Source organism: Ptychodera flava, chromosome 4, assembly GCF_041260155.1.
Source record: "Ptychodera flava strain L36383 chromosome 4, AS_Pfla_20210202, whole genome shotgun sequence".
Classification (NCBI taxonomy): Eukaryota; Metazoa; Hemichordata; class Enteropneusta; family Ptychoderidae; genus Ptychodera; species Ptychodera flava.
The window spans coordinates 45,227,721-45,250,624 of NC_091931.1; the positions used below are offsets into that span (position 1 = coordinate 45,227,721).

The 22,904-nt window shown below is 37.5% G+C and overlaps 2 long non-coding RNA genes across 3 annotated transcripts in view; one reads left to right on the forward strand and one right to left on the reverse strand.

The window, feature by feature from the left end:
- The window catches only part of LOC139130537 (uncharacterized), a 94,695-nt gene that overhangs the window by 31,691 nt on the left and 40,100 nt on the right, over positions 1-22,904 (forward strand). The window lies entirely within an intron of this gene.
- On the reverse strand, positions 12,115-14,614 carry LOC139130535 (uncharacterized). 2 transcript variants are annotated; one of them, XR_011551897.1, is made up of 4 exons: positions 14,531-14,614; positions 12,907-12,972; positions 12,493-12,647; positions 12,115-12,190 (listed from the first exon to the last, which is right to left on the reverse strand). It is a non-coding gene; the product is annotated as an uncharacterized lncRNA (long non-coding RNA). The 2 variants fall into 2 exon arrangements; XR_011551896.1 differs by having other exon boundaries at positions 12,493-12,690.

The window sequence follows — 22,904 nt, forward strand, 5'->3', positions numbered from 1 at the left end:
TGTCAAATTTTAATTTAACCTTTCCATCTGTAGCACGGAAAATGCTTCAAGCTTTGCAACGATGGGTCAACTGTTCTTGAAAGTGATCGGATTACGATGGAGCACGATTTTTTTTTCGATCACCATGCATTTCCCTGTACGATTGACCCTTCGCTCAAAACAACGCGCGCCGGATCAATCGCCGAGAAGTCAACCAAAAGCTGGTAAAGAGTACGAAAAACGTCCAATAACGCTTTGCCGAACATGATCAAGGGTAAAGAAACTCAGAAAACTATTGCATCCGGTATCCAACAGTCTTACTCTATCGGTCACGGTGGATCGCGATCTCAGCATAACATTTCAAAGCAAGTTAACCGTCCGTTAGCTAGGCGACTGATGCCGTATGTTGTGGGTTCGAATCCGATTGAAAACTATCCGTATTTTCTATCCTGGGTCGGTAACACTGCTGGTGGACAGAATTGTCCCCGAGGTTATCGTTCGCCCAGTTAAAGCGATGAAATTCGTTTCTTCGCTTCGATAAAGTGTGTATGTGCGATGTATGATAGTGAGCATGCGTGCGCGAGTGCTTCACGAACTCTACAACGTGTTGAAAGGTCTCAGTCAGAAAAATGTAACAACTTAGCCGGCTATTGAACCACTCTTTTTGGGAGTGGAGATTTAGCCGACTGGTTCGGTCTCAGGCCTCTCAGCTAGGCGACTGATGCCGTATGTTGTGGGTTCGAATCCGATTGAAAACTATCCGTATTTTCTATCCTGGGTCGGTAACACTGCTGGTGGACAAAATTGTCCCGAGGTTATCGTTTGCCCAGTTAAAGCGATGAAATTCATTTCTTCGCTTCGATAAAGTGTGTATGTGCGATGTATGATAGTGAGCATGCGTGCGTGAGTGCTTCACGAACTCTACAACGTGTTGAAAGGTCTCAGTCAGAAAAATGTAACAACTTAGCCGGCTATTGAACCACTCTTTTTTGGGAGTGGAGATTTAGCCGACTGTTCTGTCTCAGGCCTCTCAGCTAGGCGACTGATGCCGTATGTTGTGGGTTCGAATCCGATTGAAAACTATCCGTATTTTCTATCCTGGGTCGGTAACACTGCTGGTGGACAGAATTGTCCCGAGGTTATCGTTGTCCCAGTTAAAGCGATGAAATTCGTTTCTTCGCTTCGATAAAGTGTGTATGTGCGATGTATGATAGTGAGCATGCGTGCGCGAGTGCTTCACGAACTCTACAACGTGTTGAAAGGTCTCAGTCAGAAAAATGTAACAACTTAGCCGGCTATTGAACCACTCTTTTTTGGGAGTGGAGATTTAGCCGACTGGTTCTGTCTCAGGCCTCTCAGCTAGGCGACTGATGCCGTATGTTGTGGGTTCGAATCCGATTGAAAACTATCCGTATTACATATACAGTACGTGATTGGTTCTCTCTTTAACCTCATTACATATACGGTACGCCATTGGCTCTTCCCAACTATCCTATATATGGACATTACCTGTACTGGTTTTAGCAGTGCTAAAACGGGCCCCTAAACCATCATTTTCGAAAATTGCCCAGTCTGTGCGTTTAAACGTACCGATCTAAACTTAATCCAAAACAGTCCTCTTTGTTTCAAAGACCGAAGTCCGAATTTCGATATAAAGATAAAAGTATGGGTCTGTAAATCACCTCTTGGTGAAAATAAGTTGGGGTCAATGATGAAAGACACCTCTGATACATAGATCTTTATATAGCTTATAAAATGAAGCTAGTATTCGTTCATACACAAATAAATTGACACTTCCTCACAGTAACGGTATATCAGATATTCTTTGGCAAAGTTTAGGCTGTGGCAGACGACGATTTTCTTACGATGTAGAAAAGTTCAAAAAAGAACAATAGGATTACTCCTGGTGACTGCGACGAAAGTTGACATCAAATGTAACAAGCAGTGTCAGCGTTCAGCTCTCGCTGAATCGGGTGGCATACTATGCAAAACTGTATCACAGTTTCTGTCATCTAAAGTCTGGATTATTTCAAAACTGCTTGTTTGGTGGTACATTAACGTCCAAATTATCCATCATTCAAAAATAGCGCCTGTAACCTCACTGTACCATTGAAGACTGAATGTTGGGATGGTCGACGCATCGGTGCAAAATGAGACAAATCTATTTTTAGTATGCCAAAACTGCCAGGACTATATGTCTTTTGTAAATTTCCAACAAAGTTTTAACTTTTTCTTTTGGTTTAACTCTTAACCCATTTTCTGTGTCTGCAGCAGGTCGCAAGTTTGCGTTCGCGTTGAATGTGAATAAAATGCATTGTTGATCAACGTAATGCGTATGTTATGGTAGGATTCTGTGTCTATTGTCAACGTAATCGAAACATAATCAAAGTAAAAATTTAAGTTGCCCACGCGGAAATAGTTGAAAAATGCAAGGTTAATTGAATTATAGAATTTGTCACTACATAAATTTACAAAAAAAAAATGCGTTCCTATGATATAAAAGCAAGCATTGGGCCTCTGAAGTTACACGGGCGTATATAAATAATGGAAGACCAAAATATTTCCTTTGACAATGATTACATGACACATGAGTATTAATAACTCTTTTCCTAGAGTAAGTGAAGCAGGGCAATTAGTTTTAATAAAATGAACAAACAATGTGCATTTTTCAAGTTACACTATAAAATGACAAAGAACAAACACAGGAATTTACACAATAATTACATTAAAGTTAGATAAAGTTAAACTTTTGAAGTGCGACTTTGGAATTGAGTTGTGACATAAATGATTCAAACGGGTTGTTTTGTCGAACTGTTATGCATTTCAAATTGTGTAGGAGCAATGGCATGATCAGGTCAAAGAAAGTGAATTTGGTATGATTGACAGTTGACATCTTTCACTATCGTTTCTGTGCTCCCTGGAGGTGAATGCCATAGGCTATAATTGGTTATTAATTATGATCAGCTCTTCAGATATCTGTGCAGAGAAAAAGGGAAATACATATCAAAATATATGCAAATATATGCAAATGAACTAATTATGATATGGGAAAACTTATCAAACTTTCAAAAATCTATTTAAAAAATATTGCAAAATGTAAGAATGACGACTCATGGCATGCTCATTAAGCAAAAGAATATATGTTAAATGAAACTTGGATCAAATTCACTCCATTTAGTTTTGTTGATGGCTTAATTTAGCTAATTATAATATGAGATACTCATAAAATTCAAGCATGACTTAAAGTAAGTGTAGCTGCTGAAGCTTAGAAGTCATATCAAATTAAGTTATAAATATCACATTCACTTTCAGCATATACCCCAAGTACAGAGTTTCATTATGTACAAGTTTTAAATCAGAGTTACATGGTCATCATAAATGTACTAGTAAATATAAGCAATGTACTCCAAGAAGTCCAATCTAATGCATTTTGATACATTGCCTTATTAAAGTTTTATTAAATATGCAAATGATCTATAAATTAGAATGTCATAGATATGAATCTTTTACTGCAACTAACACTAGATATGATCAGCAAAAGGCAAAGGGCCAATTTAAATCTTTGCACTGAATATCGATATATAGCCTAATTACAGACATTAATTAAACATGAAAATGAGCTTGACATAAGAATCTCACTCTTCGTGAACAGTGTTTTGAACGCTACAAATGAAAATGAAAGCCAAGAACACAGAGAACGAAGGGCTGTACTATTTACATTTGTGGACACGTTAATTCCGAATCTGTTCAAGTATAGAACTAGTGAAAGCATTGTGTGTTGTTGTTATTGTCAGGTCCGACACTGTTATGCCAAATTTAGCAGGAGAACACTCACTAGACGAGTATAATTGCAATATTAAATCATATTAAACAGTTTGCTTATTTTACAACTTGGATACTTTGCTGTCCTCTTGAAAGTGTTCAGTTTTGTACTTTGTCCAATTTTGTACTTTGTCCAATTTTGGAATGTACCATACCACACTCTCTGCTAGTGTGAGTTGAGTATAATAAAGATTGATTGTTTGATTGATATTGTTACACGAAAATCGATCCATTCCGATCCTAGAATCTGCATACCGAAGCTCAATTGAACGAAACATTGCAAGTATAATGTAAATATAGTAATTAGTAAACAAAAATTATTATTTTGCGACATTGTCAAATCCCCACGGTTGGGCGTACCGTAGCGATCAAATTCCCAGCTGCCGGAATACGATGTCCGATCAATTTCCCTGCACTCCCGTCCCCGTGGAAAACACTGATAAGTGCATTACACGGAATAACAGAAGAAAAAACAAACAAACAAAAACAAAACAAAAACGCGGTAAAACCTAGCTTTATATCCTATACCAGCGGGAACAGAACTATTGGTTCAAACATCATGAAGCCTATTGGCTGTACAAAGTCTTCGAAAGTCATGCGTTAAGGTGAAGTACTACGAATTACGTCAAAATTAAGTTGTGGCGTCATTTTCTTGAAACTTTGCACACATATTCTTGGAAGTTGTGCAAGTGCAAAAATGAAATAAAAAATGGGGGTCACCACGCTCGTTTCCATGGAAACGGACGTTAAAATAGCGTCGTTAGAAATAAATAAAAATGATATAATTCACTTACACTAAAGAAAGCAATTATAAAACGCTTAGCAAATGAGTTAATTTTAATAAATACCAAGACTTAAGATCCATATCTATCGAATGTATAGTTTTCATGATGTTTGTGAAGAAATTTTAACATAAGTATCGATTACAAAATGACGATATCGAAATTATATCACTACATAATTTTCGAACTTTCTTCCTGTCGCTTTGAGTGGTGTCATTTTGACCAAACTTGGCGAATAAACTCCTGACATAATACCATTTAGTTTACACTTTTAATAAAAGGGTGTCACCATGCTACTTTTTACAATATCTCCAGGTGAATGGGTAATTTGCGCCATATAAATGTTACAGAAATGTTAATTTTTCGCTCATATGGAATAAAAACCAGCTTCCTAGGGGGTCAAAATATGACGACGTTATAGGTCACATGTATTTCTAAGACACTGGGTCCAAAAATTAGGTAAAAGCGCAATTTCAACAATGACAGGTGATGTTAAATACATGCACTACAAAATAACCCATTAGCGGCAGGCTGGAGTTAAATCTGCGCAGAAACGTTCTAAAGCGTGTGCGCGTCCGAATTCGTCGCCCTTTACCTTAAAACAAAGTCTGTTTTCGATGATATTCGCACGGTTACGTTATACAACTTTAGAGTCCTATTTAACATCAGGCTACATGAAAAATACGAAACAAATAAAAAATATTACGAACAGCTATCGACAATTTCACAATCTTGCACGACAATTAACACATAGGGCTGGACACTTGGGCGATATAGGACACCGTTCGGGCCTCCGGTCCATTCATTTTGTCAAATTGATCCGCTACAGAGTTGTTGCTCATTCGTAAATATTCATGACCCCGGGACGGCTATCCGTGTTTTGATGCATTAAGTAATGATTGACAGATAAATGTATCAAAGTTAACAAATTTTACAAATTTCACGTAGCTGACAAATCCTGTGATTGGCAGCGTTTACATAATAGTTGCCGCGTTCTCGGAATTCAGTCTGAAACAAACCGCTTGTCTAATAGTTACGATGCAAATTTTGGCCTTGAAGTGTCCAGTATTTCAATCCGTGGTTAATGTAGTGTAAAACATTATAACTAAATCGTGTTTTTGCTGTCGTTTTAACATTGCAACTTTCTGAATAGTGGAATTTCACTTGCAGAATGGACGTTTTTCATACGTTTATGATTGCGGCTTCTTGGATGGTTCAGTACGCACGAGGTAATAGTTTGCCTGTAAGTTTCATCGGGAAAAAGCGATAGCGGTTACAGAGTTGCTCTCGGCCTCTACATTTCACAAAAATGTCAGTATCGACGTTTTCATCTTTTTACTGTTGTCGCCATTTTGATTTTGACTTTCAAATCTTAAACTTGTCACTTAGGAATTTGTTTTGGCGTACGCGGTTGCTGCTACGAGTAGCTGGTTTGCCAATGTGGGTTTCGCGTTCATCACACGTCCTGTAGACGACAGACTGCCAAAGTATATTGCTCGAATTTCACTATCACTTCACCATCAATGCTTCCATCTAACGTTTATCCGTCGATTCACGCTATTATGAGACCGCAAACATTTAGCAACTCTAGTTCGGATTGTATGATATGAAATACGGCAGGAACAAAAAAAAGAGCGCAGGGAGATGAACGCGAACCGGTACATGTCACAGCCCCTCGTGAAGGGACTGTGTTTATGTCGATAAAATAAAATAAAATAACACCATTGAAAATGGTATGCTGGACGAGAGAGAGAGAGAGAGAGAGAGAGAGAGAGAGAGAGAGAGAGAGAGAGAGAGAGAGAGATGAACTGGTAACTGCTCTACCGTATCTTTCTCACGTTGATTTACATTCTACAAAGATACGAGAAAAAGCCGATCGATTTTTTCCACTGAAAACTGGAACGTAAACATTCAAATGAAATAACACAAACTCACTTTTATTTTTGGAGCCTTGGGCAATCTATAAAGCACTATAAGGCTAAATCTGTATTGAGAAAGGGGTACTGTATAGAGATACTTTCGGTCGAGCGAAACGTCAATTGGGAAAGGGCAACGCGTATGGCAGTTGGCAGAAGTTATCGGAGCTATCTATGCTTATTTATTTGCAGTCCTGTGATGAGATATGACACCTAACACTCTAAAAGCCATAAATCACTCACCTGCTGTATATCAACAAAATATCACTGTATGTTTCTCAAACAAAGCTACATGAAATACTTCACTCTGCAACAGTCATACCGATCACGGTTGCTAGTTGCTAATCATGTCGGCCTTGGATCAACTGCCTTCATGACGACGTTGACTGTATGCGCTTGCGCACTTGATGTTGCACGTGATCTAGGGCTGGACCGTTTTGTACTAAAGGGTGGGGTTTTTAATACTCTATATAACTTTTGTCTCCATAGGACCTTGCCACCAATTTCCTTATTTGATGTTTGTTTTTTTTTTTTAAATAAAAGTTTCATCAGCCTGTTACACAGTACTGGAGATTTCCCATCATGATTGGTACACTCGGAAACTCCTCAGTGGTCTACTGTGTCTCCCATGTGTACATATATTCACAGACTAGTTTTTAAAATTCTGAAAACGTACTTTTATGGACACCTTTCTTCTAAATTCCTATTTCAAATGATTTAGAAAAATGTGCTTGATTGAGAAAGAAGATAGCATTTTTGTAAATTTTTCCACTGATTGTGTCTTCAGCCATACAGAATAAGGTGATGGAAAGTGTTAAGTAGGGAGACTAGTTGCACTTATTTTATGAAACAAAAGGATATTGATTTATTCCAAGCAGAAAGACAAAAGAAATTTACATGCTGACTTTTCACAGAGAATGACCCCTTCAGTTTGTCATAACTTACTACCCAAAAGTCTGGCATTTATAGTACCTGCAGAATATGACTTGTATGGTTATTTAATGATTTCTTTGAAATTTATAGTGAAATAGCTAAACATATTTTTAATAGATGTAATTAATTATCTAGAGGTTTTATATTACTGCTTTCAGGCAGAACGGAAAAGTTGTAAACATTCTAACGTTGTGTGTACAAATCAAACTGAATTGTGGATAATTTATTGTACCATGTGTTAATGCTACCCTAAGGTAGAATAAGTAGACTATCAAGAGGCTAAGCAAAATTGCTCATGGCATAGGTTTGCATATAGAAATGTTCAAACACATACTAGGAATAGTGGCAATTTTCTGGTATTTCCACGAATGATTCATTGAAAGATGCTTTATTGAAAAATATAAAAAAAACCATGTCACCATGCTTGATTTAAGACAACATAATAGTTATAGGGTTTCCTTTTAAACCACTGATGCAAAAGTGGTGACTCGGCACTTTTTCATAAGTTTTAATATATTAAATAGGTGGCATATTTGTTATTGGATCAGTAACTTTATACCTTATATTTATATCGAAAATACTACTTGTAGAAGACATGTATTGCACCACTGTAGTAATGAAATGTATATGGCATTTTGTCAACTTTGGTCTAGACTATACTGATATATATTCCTTAGTAGGAAAGTCTCTTAAATATGTCCATTAGTTATTAGTAATGCAAAAATGCTAAACCACTTGGACTAATGTTATAGCAGAGTATTTTCCATTTATTTAGCAAGTTTTATTTGTGATGAGGAAAGTTAGTTGCATACACAAACGTACAGTATCATTTTTTGTCATAATTCTTAGACAGACAAACAGACAGACAGACAAACACAAAGAGAGATATACATAGAGAATTTAAAACAACAGTAGCACAAAGGCTCATTCGAATGAACACACAAGCTAAAAACCCTGGTCACGGTAATACTATTTCTTAGTTCTATGTGCTCCACTCATAATTTAGTTCATCCTCCCCTGCTATGTAAACGAGCAAAATTGAGCAAAATTAATTCAAAATATCACTTCAAAAATTTATTTCTGCTGAACTATGCAACCAACATCCCCAAAACCTAATTAGATCTAGTTCCAATCCTAAAGATTCTGCGTACCTAATTACGTGACATTTGATGTACAAGTTTGAGAGATATCGACGACAAAAATCCATAACACACACTGACATATTACAGACACACATACAGACACACATACAGACTAACACAGCCTATAACATTGGCTGCACCCACCGCGTGGGCCAAAAATGCTCGGTCTCGGGCGTTGAATTTCCGACGTTCGATCTCTCATACGTCCGTTTTCTGCATTTGGGATTTAAAGTGACCAAAATACCCAAGTAAGACAACAAAGACAAACAACTTGATGTAAGGGACTGGTCTGTTTCTTCGGCCTTGGGGGCCGGTGGATTCATGGGGGTCACCTTGTTTTGACTTTGGTGGTAAGGGGGTCACCATGTTTTTGAAATGCCCAATAGGGGGTCAGTGTATTTTATATTTCGACGTGGCACCCTTCGGGCGCATTTCTTTAAAATATCAAACAATATTTTTCAGCATACCCTTTAGCTACATGACTTTTATATATCAGATATGTATATATATATATGAGATATCTGGATATTTAATATTTTTCGGCGCGCCCTTCGGGCGCAGTAAATTAATATATCAGAGATATTATGTGAGATATATTTTGATGTCTGTAATTGAAAGTCTGTTTTGCAAAGTGTATTGATCATTATGAAATCTGCTGTTCATATGAAAAGCATGACAAGTTCCTGATCCTTTTCTGTTTCCTCTATGAGAATTCAGTGTTAAAAAGCAACATGCACTAATATTTCACAATCACATTTTTTTACAACAGTTCTGGACATCTGCTCTATGCATAAAAAGAGTGGGGTACATTCACAGCTCATTCAAAATACTGTATTCAAACTTTACAATGACACTGTTAAGTTCCTATCTTACAACTGACATGACAACAATTTCATTTAAACACAGAATGACTGAATGTTTAAACATACACACTGAATTATTCCATTTATATTCCACCTTTTGTTTTACCTTTGTCGCAAGCAGGGGGGGGGGTCACCCTGTTTTCGAAAGTTGGAATAGGGGGGGGGGGTCAGCCACTTTTTGACGTCGGCAAAAATAATCCTCCGGCCCCTCCCCCCAGGCCGAAGAAACTGACCAGTCCCTAATATAATAGCAATAACCCTTGTCGCAGTCGTGTATACACTCGATTTTGGTACAATTCGCTCCATATAGCACTCGCCTATCGGCTCTTGCTATATGTCGCGCATGTACCAAAATCTCGTGTATACCCTCCTGCGGCGGGGTGTATTGCTTAAACATATGTAATAATAACAGAATCCCATAACCTGTGAGTGCAAGCGCGCTGTACTAGCGGTATTTGCACTCGTGCTGCGGTGTATTCTATCATTATTACCCATTGCATGGATTTAGACAGAATAACCCTTGCGAAACCCAGCAACTTCAACTTGTTGGTGACCTGTCAGTCAACATGGAACATGGTAAACAAATAAATTTCCTCATAGTGGACTTTTCAAGAGCTTTTGACCGAGTCAGTCATAGCTTGCTGATTCATTAGTTACACAATTGCGTATAAGGGGTAAAACTCTAAAATGGTCATTTCCGTCACATCTTGGCGAAGTTGTAGTTGAAGAAGGTGAATGCTCAAGTGCTGTAACAGTCAAGTCTAATATCCCACAAGGGTGCGTATTTGACCCCGTCTTTGTCTTGTTCTACATCAATGACCTCAATAGTTCGTCTGTTTGCAGATGACACAATTGCCTATCTTACTATCACATCAGAGTAAGATTATCAAAATCTTCAGCTTGATTTTAATAGTCTAGCTATCTGGGCAGATTAGTGGCTGATGTCCTTTCACGTAGATAAGTGCTAAGTATTTCAGCTACTAGAAAACGTAAACCGCTTATGTACGACTTTCATGCTAGATGCAAAATACTAAAGCACAAACCATCAGAAAAAATATCTGGGATGTATCTTGATATCTGAACTTGGTTGGAACGAGTATATAAAGAATGTTTGTAAAAACTCTAATGAAACTCTTGGTTTACTTCGCAGAAACCGCCACATTTAATAGCTGCCGCCCTATAAAAGGAAACAGCCTACAAAGCAATTGTTACAGCTACGTTGGACTACGCACCCACTGTGTGGGATCCGTACAGGGAGACTGATGTCATTAATATTGAGAAAGTACAAAGACGAGCAGCTCGATATGTCTTTAATAGTTACCGCACCCAATCGAAGAAGTCGTATGGCCCGAAATTGTATCAATAAGTGACATGGTCTCCATCACATCATTTTGAACCAACAGCATCGAGCGAACAAGATCGAAATATCTAGACGAAAACAGTCATCACCAAAATGTACATGTAAAATACAGGGGTTATTACGCGAAGTTTAGCCGATATCGTGTCATATTTGTGTGATGTGTACGTATGCTAACCAGTTCACATCGAGTCAAAATGTGGACATACAATGAGAACGTTTGCAGCTTTTTCCTGAACTATTTCGTTAGCATATGTCATGATAAGGAGCCTAAGAGCATATGCAACTGGAGGAATCCTTGGAAGTAAATTTAAAGATCCTCTTCTTTGTTTTTATAGATGATTGCCAATCAACGGTTATTTGGTACGCAATCATGTTTCTATAAAATGAGCTTATCGCAGGCACTCAGTTATTTACTTTAATGTAATTTGCATCTCTCCTCAGTGAAGGTATCCAGAAGTGTACAAACCTAAAGAACCAACCATAATATTAACGGAAAACTTGAAAAATAATCACTCCACGACGTAGCTCAATAAGGTTGCAGACAAGTACCAAAACGTGTATTTTTCCTAGAATAAATGCAGTATGAACAGTTAAGACTAAGAAATTCGCTAGATTAGTTGTGTCAGTCGTACAGCATCCACACAACAGCTATTGTATTGTCTGTGAGATATGCACTTCCATGTCTAAGGTGAAAATATCTCTATAAATATCTGCAGATTGAAAATGAATTATTGCAATGCTAAAGGATAGTTGCTCGATTCGACAAAGATAATCAATAAGCCTTGATACGATAACAGAACACCATACAGAATTCATTTTCTCCCCTTAGTAATTTTACTATTACAAATTCCAATAGCTTCTGGCGTACAGAGAGCTTAGCAATCTGCATCATGTCTTACCCTATCAACAGACTTGGCGCAGTTATATATAGAAGGGACATAGATGTTGAATAATGTTGAAGAGCCCTCCTTTTACTTCCCCCTTCTTATGGTTATGTGGCGATAAGTAGTTTCTCAGAAGTACGCTTTCCATGTCTCCTATAACGTTATAATTACGGAAAAGAGTTGATGTTGGGATAAGTAGGGAAACACATCAGGAAAAATTAGAAGCCCACAAGGACTCTAATGATGTTTCAGATGTCAGTGTAGTTTGTAAAGGAATTAATTACTTTGAAAAGAATTCGTAACTTTGAGGCAGAACTCAAGAAAAGAATAAATTTTGTCACATCCATTTTGCTTACGAACTGCATTTTATTTCCTTAAAACAGAGAACGAGGTCACTAAAGATGATCCATGGTCAACATGGAGGCTGTACCTAGTGACTTCATAGTAACGGGGTCTTCATCGTCATATTATAGACTTCTACAGTATAGTCTTCTCAATAGCAACTGTAACTGCGTGAGATAAAAAAACATTTCCGATCAGTAAATGAAATTTATTTGTCTGTACATGCTTCTGTGTTATACCTGTTCAGTGAAGTACTGCCTTCCATGGCCACTTAAGACTTTAAATATCGATTTATGTCTTCCAAAACGTTAAATATTTTCATGAATCAAGAGAATTAAGACTTTCATAAAGATATAACCACATTTTAAATGTCTGATGACAGACTGGTAATGAAGGAAAAGAAGACCGTTATAAAACATGTAAACTCGCATGCACATAATCTGGCAAAAATACTTCAATGAATACGTACATTCCCAGTTGTATTAAGAGACACAAGGACATTCACCTCGACATGCACCATAAAAGAGGCAGGTAATAGGGTCGCAACAATCAAGTTCGGCAGGCTCTGGGCCTCCAACGTGTATCAAGCCGTTGATGAAGTCTTCCTGAAATTGCCTTGGAGGCCTAAGATTAATAACGATACGAACAGAGATATCTCTGAAATTATCTGCAAAAAACCACGTTTACATTGAAAGATACATTTTGTGTGTTGGCAACACTGGATGTTTCGAGCACATTAAACTAAAATTCAAATAGTCTTGCAATTCAAAACAACAAAACTCCATTTAAAAAACTAAGGACAGGAATGAAGCCATTCAATGTAGAATAGATAAGCGCATTAAAATTCATCCTCACTGTCGGCCATTGACTTGGAGAAACTTACCAAATGATTCAACGGTTGCCGCCACAACGGACAGTAACACCAAAGAGAAGACAGCCTTCATGATTACTAGAAAAAATCCCAGACAAATTAATGGTTGCTGACAGTCTGTATTTGTCAAGCTAGTCCAAAACATGTCAAACATCACACTTTGAAAAAAAATCAGTCGTTTGTTTCTAGTGAAAATGAATCAAACAAAGTGAAGACCCAAATGAGTAATATAGATGAAAGTACGCAATCAAATATATAGTAATCTTGGTCGAGCAAAGACGTTGGAGAAGGAACTTTGATGAAGATGGTTAAATAGGCGTCCTTTATAATTTCATGTGACCTTTGTTTCTATGTGTATAAAATTTTAATGATCTTTTACCAAAATTACTTCATTTTTATAATTTATCATAAGAATCCTTTAACGATATTTGGATATTTTTGCCGTACAAAATATCAGTGTTAAGTGCTTAGTCGTATTAATAGTGAAAGGGAAAATAAATTTTAAAAAACTAAGGATTGGAATGAAGCCATTTAATGTAGAATAGATTCATAAGCGCGTTAAAATTCATCCTCACTGCCAGCCATTGACTTGGAGAAACTTACCAAATGATTCAACAGTTGCCACCACAACGCACAGTAGCGCCAGACAGAAAACAGCCTTCATGATTGCTAGAAAAAATCCCAGACAAATTAATGGTTGTTGACAGTCGGTATTTGTCAAGCTAGTCCAAAACATGTCAATTACATTGCGTGATGCACAGCGACAATAAAATGTTAAGAACATGAATTGAGTAATTTATAAAAATATCGTTTTCAAGTGACCTCAAAGGACGATAAAGTACTCTTATCGACACCACCAGGTAATAAATATTATGACCGAGCAGGGAAGAATTAAAATAAAAATAAGTTTTCAATGTACCCGGCATTTTGTTCAGGTGTACATGTTGTCTCAAACCTAACTATGGTCTTCCATTTTATTTAAAGATCCACTAGCTGTAACTTTAGTCATTTTTTATTTGTTTGTTCTGTGTATCATCTGCAGTTTCTGGTTTGAATCCCTGAACCATGGAGAAATTCCTAATATTTAGCTCATAAATATTCCCTATATGAGTATAATCTGCATTGTTATTGTTCAAATTTTGTATTCAGGTCCGGACTAGAATACATTTATCAACAATAACAATGGTTATTTCACATACACAGGCTGTCTTTGCAAGCAGGACCCCAGGCATTGGTCATGATGATCGGATCGGATTCTGTAGTTGATACATTGAAACAGAGTAGTGAAAAATTAGTCAAAAGTTACAGCTAATGTCCCTTTAAGTATTCGGCCAAAGTTGTCGATGCTTCGTGCTTTCCGTTTAACTGGTAGCGGTAAACCGACGTGATAATTCGCAATCTATGATTTAGACCATGACAGAAATATGACTTTTCATGGGTTAAGTGGGGAAAATTTGACTAACAAATTTCTGCATGTCCATGATACAATGGATGTCAATGTGACGAGGTCCGACTGGAAAGCGACAGAATGTAAAGTCGGTGATTTATTCAGAGCATGGCAAAGAATAAACCCATCCTTCCATGATGAAAGAAAACAGCCATCTACAAGCGGAAAATGAATATAAAACACTCTTACCGAAGTAGGAAGGTAGTGTAATGTTACAACTTTGATTTCTGAAACTTGACTTGCTGCCGTGTGTCGTCCTTCTCAGTTGTAAGGCTTTCCGTTTTCTTGTCTCACTTTCCTCTTTTATTATGGACTGTGCGTGAGTGAAGCGTGATTTTAAAGTTTTAAATCTGTCTTCGGCAAAAGATTTATTGCAAGCATTTTCACATTTTACAACTTTCCTTCATTACTTTATGACGATATAGCTGTATACGTTTATGACCAATCGATTCGCTGTTGTCAAATGCCCCTTCCATGGCCAGTAGTCAAAAATTCTGCACGTTTTATATGTTTTACATTCTTTCTATTTAATACATTTGTGTCCCCTTCCGTCGGTTCGGTTGTGTTCGTCGATGTTGTCTAGCATTGGGTTGTGTAGTTTTAATCCAAACCCTCTAGGGTGTCACTTTCATACACTGACTTACTCGCAGACATGGTTAAACACTGCAACTTTAATGCCTTTATTGCTATTCAGTCAGCGGCTCCATCTGTCCATGGCAACACCTACTCAAGGCAGCCATGTTAGCAAAGAGAGAATTACAATACTTGTTCACTCAAGTCGACAAAATATCTGTAACAAAAATATCATTCTAACTTTAACCAAAGCTTACAATCTCTGTTCAAAAACGCATATCACGGCAAACAGAATCATATTGCGGCATGTTTCACAGTAACGCTAACAAAATGAACTTTGTTTCCAAACTCATCAAAGCCGTTTACAGGAATTCTGGGAAAACAGAGGATATGTTTTATGTTAGTGAGCATCAAAGTGTTTAAGGCTTAAAGCTGAGAAAGTTCAAATAGCTGACGGCAGCAATGACAAACAACAGCTCGGCCATAGCACTACAATGCAACATGTGACTATCAATAGCAAATCCATCCACTCAAAATAAATGCTCAAAATTCACGAAATCCTGAACATCCTTCATAAATATTACAGTTGAGAGTTCTCTAGACACTAAATATCAATTCCATCTCAGTAATAGTCTCGGATGTCAAAGATTACACATTTTTATGAGCGATTGTAAACAGTGACAGAAAGTTACCAACCTACTCAAGGCAGCCATGTTAGCAAAGAGACCGATGTCACCTCTCTGCCTCGCGAGGGCGCCTTACAATGACGTAACAGTTTTTGATATGCATCACAAAGAGAATGTGTGTTGCTGATAACTACAATGCAAAAGAAACTATACTTTACATTTTATCAAAAATCTTGGTCACACATTATTACATGAAAGGTCTGCACGAAATACATTTTTTACATTTAATACATGAGTTACATTTATGTCACGAAAGGTCGGGTCTAGCTGGGTCTAGCTGGGCTTGCAAGAAATACATTCTTTACATTTAATACATTTTTTACATGAAAGGTCTGCACGAAAAACATTCTTTACATTTAATACATACTTTACATTTATGTCACGAAAGGTCGGGTCTAGCTGGGTCTAGCTGGGCTTGCACGAAATACATTCTTTACATTTAATCACAGAGAAACAGAGTGAAACAGAGTGGCAACGCTTGCATGCCTTTTGTTCCATGGTCGTCTTGGTAGACTATTGGCTTTTCATATTAAAATGAACTTCAAAGGTGTTAAACGTTTTGGAGGCTTTGTTTGTGGTTGATAATTACACGAGATTATGCGAAAAATACGACGAGATGGCATCGTACTGCCAGTCGCGTAGCAACCATAGTTACTTTGTGAGCTGTCAGCCCAGAAACACTGCACAGTACTGTAAATTTCCCATAACTCATTGCGATTTGTATCCTCAGAGATTCCCCAGAGAAGTCTACCAGGTCTCCCATGTGTAGACAAATTCATAGACTAGTTGTAAAAATTCTAAAAACGTACTTTTAAGAACACCATTCTTCTCAATTCTCATTTTAAATGATTTGAAAAATTATGCAAGATTGAGAGAGGAGATAGCATTTTTGTAAAATTTTCCACTGATTGTGTCTTCAGCCATACAGAATAATGTGATGGAAAGTAGGGAGACCAGTTGCACCTGTTTTTTGAAACAAAAGGATATTGATTTTTTCCAATGGAAATGACAAAAGAAATTTGCATTCTAAGTCTTCTCAGAGAATGACCCCTTCAGTTCGTCATAACTTGCTGCCTAAAAAGTATGGCATTTGTAGTACCTACAGAACATGACTTCCATGGTTGTTTAATGGTTATTTTGAAACTTTTGCTGAAATTTCTAAACGTACTTTTACTGGATATTATTTAACAATTATTCTGATGTTGAACATTAGTGCTTACATGCAGAACTGAAAAAGTTTTTAGAAAAGAAACCTTCATGGATACAAATCAAAGAGAATTGTGGGTAATTTATTGTACTGTGTCCTGCTTCACGCCAATCAAAACATAACACGCCAGCAGTTTCATAAACATGTCCTTCCTTGACGCACGTTTAAAAGACGGTATGACTGACCGTAAACCATTGAGTAAAACCAGACAGTATCGATAAAAGACTTTAAAATTTGGGTCAAACACACTCATTATATATTCATAAAATATGAGGGGAATTTTTAAAACGGTAAACTCATTTTCCTGAAGCTCAAAACACTCCCGTTTTTGCCAGCACGTCAATTCCGCTCAGCACCACACGACAACAACAACACAAACTTTGCCGAACATACTTTCGCTTAACAATTGGCGAAAATCCGAAAATTACCGAAGGATGCATGGTCGGCACTCGGCAGAGAGGCGAGAGCAACCTGAGGCGAGGCGAACATGGATGGGTTACGTAACCGCTTCACGCCTTAAACAATACCCGTTGTTCCTGTGTGATTTATAATACATTTTTTTTACATTTGTTACATGAAAGGTCTGCACGAAATACATTCTCTACATTTAATACATTTTTTCAACAAATGTCCGTACGAAATACACCGAACTCTCGGGCCTTGCTCGGGAGTTATCGGACATCATCGGGAGTTTGGGAGTCTTGCACGAAATGCATTTTTTACATTTAATACATTTTACATTTATAATATGAAAGTTCTGCAAGAAATACATTCTAAGGTCGGGTTGGGTCTAGCTGTGCTTGGAGGAAATACATTCTTTACATTTGATACATTCTTTACATTTAATACATTCTTTACATGAAAGGTCTGCACGAATTACATTCTTTATATTAAATGCTTTTTTTTATTAACATGTCCGCACAAACTATCAGAACTTGGTTGGGAGGGATGGCCCGACCTTATCGTGAGTTTGGCGGGCCTTGCCTGAAATACATTCTGTACAATTAATACATTTTGTTGTAGAAATGTCCGCACGTAAGACACGTTACAGGCGCCGTGGTTTAACTATCTGGACTTCGAAGAACATCCGCTTTTTGTTACTCGTTTGACATTATTATCGGACTTCTAGGTTCCTCTGAAATACTATACTCCAGTTACGTATGGCTCTAGCATCTTCAATAATGAATATGGACAAGTCAACTCTTGTAACAACACAGAATCCTGCGCAACGACCAAGGAGACAAAGAAACCCTCCAAGGAAATTCATTGACTCTCCTGCTCCAACAAGACAACCATTGACCAGTAAGCATAAACAGTATAATTTAAATCGTAACAAAGCAATTGACAAGAAGTTAAATGCATGCAACAGGGAATTTTACCGCATTGAACAGAAAGACCGTGGTAGACAACTACTAATTACTCTGAGCACTGCAGCATATGAATTAATGAAGACTGCCATTTTCGATAAATTCAGCAACAACTCATCAACATGGTATTGCAGTAATTCTGAGATTAAAGACAATAATGGATATATCATAGAACAACAAGTTAAGCTTTCTAATCGACTGAGAGATGGGTCAAAAGGAAGTCAACAAAAACTCTCTATCAACCTGTATAATACCAATTCTACTATACTGATAAATGGATCACTAATACATGAGTTCAAGCAAAAACATTTGCCAGATTTAGAACAACTACTTAGTGACAACAATGTAATCCAGCAGCTTGATCTTCAACTCAGAGACGCCCTTGATTCCCTGAAGTCCAATTGCAAACCTCAATCTCTCAGAAATCCGATGGCAACGTGTCACATTCTGGTTCCTTGGATGTCTCGACTGACTCCCATGATAATCATAATATCCATTCTATTACTCCAGTACCTATGCAAGTGGGTTAAAACAACACAAAAAAATACAACTCCTCTCCAATCAAAACAAGAATCAAGACAAATGTTCCAAGAATAATACATCCAAGAAGACGTGTACGATGAACACTCAGATGTCTTCCCTTATCCAAAATATTGATGACTCCACCCTCTCCTCACAGTGTCCTCACTGTAAAACTGATGTATCTACAGGTGTGCAATGCAATGCATGTCTTCTATGGTTCCACCAACAATGTGAACAAATCCCTGATGAAGTCTATGAACGATTAAAACTATGCGATACTTTACCCTTCAATTGTTCAGCATGTATTTCTCAAGAGATTCAGCTTGCTCCAACTGCTGATGCCAATCAACATAGTAATTATCTCTCAACTAATAAGACAATTAACACTCAAATTCGCACTGTGTTTACAACTCCTACCTGTAATAGATCAGAGAACTCAAGAGCAGAACAAAATAACCAAGATAACAATCAAGATTTCAATTCTAATGGAAGACCAATCAGTTACACTATCAATGCACAGAAGCCTTCAATCCAAGTGAACACTCAGCAGAACAAAGAAAAAGAACTTAAAACTAGAGAGCGCCAACTTACACTCAAAGAGAAGAAACTCAAGGAGAAAGAACAAGATCTATCTGAAGCAATTGATCATCTTTCACTTGCAAAATCCACTATCTCAAAGTTAGAAGTTAAAATATCTGAGCTTGAGAAATCCAACAAACTTTTAAGACTTAAACTAGCAGCGCAACCTGAAGAAGTAAATTCTACTAAAACTCAGGCATCACATCCAACAAGAACTCAACATCATGATACAACGCTGATCCAACTTCAACAACAAATACAAGATACAAAACTTACTCAACTATCACATGAAATACAGTTACTCAAGCACAGTATGTTACCTCATTACTCAATACAGCAACCTTTCATCCAACAACAAGTTCCTCAACCTATAAATCCAAATATCCTCTTCAATCAACAACCATGGTATTTACAACAACCCTTCTCATTACCAGCAATGAATCCTCTCAATAACCCGTATATGTTCATGATGCCATATATGTATCCAAATGTTGTAAGACCACATCCAGCTGCAATGAAGAATTCCAGTCAACGTCCTTTTATACCCAACTACACAAAAACAGCTCAACTGAATCACCAGAACTATACTCGTAATATTCAAAATCAACAGAACACTAATCATTCTTCTCAAGTTCCCACTCCAAGAACAACACACATTTCTCCTGACAGATGTTCATCTCGGAACATTACCTTGACTGAACATGCTTCTGATGCTGTTACTCTATCAGCAGTTTCTGATACCAATCAATCACCACAGGTTCCAACCCCCACAATTGATATTGCTGATCAAGTTGACCCTTCAACAAAAGATATGATGAATACTAGTGTACTCCTACAGAACGATATTCGTTCGGAAACAGGTTATCCGGAAACTCCAATCTCAAACACAGTTCCAGTTACATCTACCAGTATACCGATCTCTGAATCCTTACCTGCAAACAATCGTGTTTCTCCGTCTAGGAATATTCTGTATCAAAAGAAATCCAGTCCCACAAGGAAGCCTTTTTTAGGGAATGGCAGAGCCTCTCAGACCAATCCAAATTATCTACTGGACAGAAGCATTTAGATAACCTACCCACCAGCAGTACGAAAAATACGAACTTCACGCCAATTAAGATAACTACATTCAATACAAAAAATGTGAAAGCAAACTCTCTCTACATCCAACATTTACTGATGGACACAGATATCTTATGTTTACAAGAGCACTGGCTCTTTGAATTTGAAAAATCTTACCTTGATGAATTGTCCACCAACCACAGATGTTTTGTGAAATGTGTTGATAAAGATGATCCCATTCCCCCACTCAAGTCCCTAGAGGTTATGGAGGTACCGCAATTTTATATCCAAAAGCTCTTTCTAATATTATCAAGGAAAAATCTGATGGCAGCTCAAGACTAATTATTCTGGAAATTAACTCCAATACACCAATATGCCTCATTACAGTATATATGCCATGTAGAGGAAACACCTCGAGTACCATGGAATTCAACTCAATGCTCAACGAAATACAGGACTCATGAACCGCCCGGTGTAAAGCGTTGTATTCATTGCTTCGCTTCGATATAGTTTGTGTGAGATGTATGATATAGCGTGTGTGCTAGCGTGAGTGCTTCATGAACTCTACGGCGAGTGGAGAGGGCGCAGTCAAAATTGTAACATCCTTAGCTCGGTTATTGAACCAATCTTTTTAGGATTGGGGATTTAGTCGAGCGGTTTGTCTGTTGTCCTCTGCGCTAGGTGATTGGGTTCCGTGCGTTGTGGGTTCGAGTCCCGGTTGATACCATCGTATTTATAAGTACTCCCCATCACACCAAATCATACTTTCTGGTGATTTTAATGCATCCCTTTCAAGAAGACTTGATGTTATTAGAGATACCAAAATTGAACAGTTCTGTACAGAAAATAACCTTTTCTCAACTCAAGAAGGACAACCAACTTTTTATCACCCAAATCAACAACACAGTTCTGAAATTGATTACATTCTCTTCAGCAACAGTCAAGAACTCTGCACCAATAAAACAATAGTCCATGAAATGTCACCAATAAACACTTCAGACCATATTCCAGTTTCAACAACTATCAACCTCTCAACTGTGAAACCTATACAGACCACCAAGACCACAATCTCCATGAAACCAAATTGGTCAAAATGCGATAAAGAAGTATACAAGTCTGTTATAAACTCTCACCTCAACCCTATCGACAATATCTCATCTTCTTTCGAACTAGATATCCAATTGGAACATCTTATTAACACTGTTCACCAAGCTGTACATACAAGTATTCCAAGTTACAAAGTGGAAATGACTGTCACACAAGAGCCCAACAGAATATGGAATCATGAGATTGCAGTAGCTATAAAGAACTCCAAGATTGCACACTGGATTTGGAAAAAAAGCTGGTCGCCCAACTGAAAGCAATAACCCCCTATTGAAGACTAAAAAGCATCAGCATCACAACTTAGAAAACTACAAAGGCAAGAAATTGCTAAGAAAAGACAGAAGAAAATCACAGAAATCATGAACGCCAAAACTGAAGATACAAGAACTTTCTATAAACTCATAAAACAGCAAAGAAAAACAGAATCTCACAATTCAACTACTGAACTTATCATAGATGACAAGATATTTACAAGTAACAATTTATGTGATGGTTGGCAAGCCTACTTCTCATCTCTTGCATTACCCAAAGACATGGAACATTTTGATAGTCACTATGCTAACCAAGTGGAATTTGACACAAATCTGATTGAAATATTAGCTGGAGAAAATTACTCTCTGCCTGACCCAGTCTCTACCAAAGAAGTCCAGAAGATTTTATATAAGATGCATACAAATAAAGCACTTGATAATGACAGATTATCAGTTGAACATTTCAAGTATGGTGGTGATAAATTGACTTCTAACCTTACGGTGATCATCAACTATATCCTCAAGTCTTTCAAGATTCCAGACTCTCTAAAAATAGGACTTGTATCTCCCATCCAAAAAAAAGGTCCTCAAAACATTCCGAGCAATTATCGAGGTATAACAGTCACGTCAGTCATCCTGAAGATAATTGAAAACGTTATTCTTCAACGTATTAATCCTATGTTACAACTCTCTCAGTCCAAATTCCAAAGCGGATTTACTTCTGGCTCCTCATCAATTAATACAGTTCTCCTCCTGTCTGAGGCGATTCAAGAAGCTACAGATCAGAAGATCCCCCTGTTTGTTACTTTCCTGGATGCTGAAAAGGCGTTTGATGTTGTATCACATCCATCTCTCTTACGGAAATTATACTTTGATGGTCTAATGATAATCTCTGGTCCATAACTAAAGATTTATACACAAATATGGTATCCAAGGTAAAGCCGGAAAATTAAACTTCACAAACATTCCAAATTCAACAAGGTGTTAGACAGGGTGGTGTGATGTCAGCAACCCACTACAAGCATTACAACAACCAACTTCTGTTATCATTGGAAGACAACTACGAAGGTGCCAAAATTGGTCATATTTCCATACCTCATCTGACTTGCGCTGATGATGTCACTCTATTGTCACATTCGCAATCAGAGTTTCAAGCTATGCACAATGATGTTACAACTTACGCATCAAAAGAACGTTACAACATTCAACCTGCAA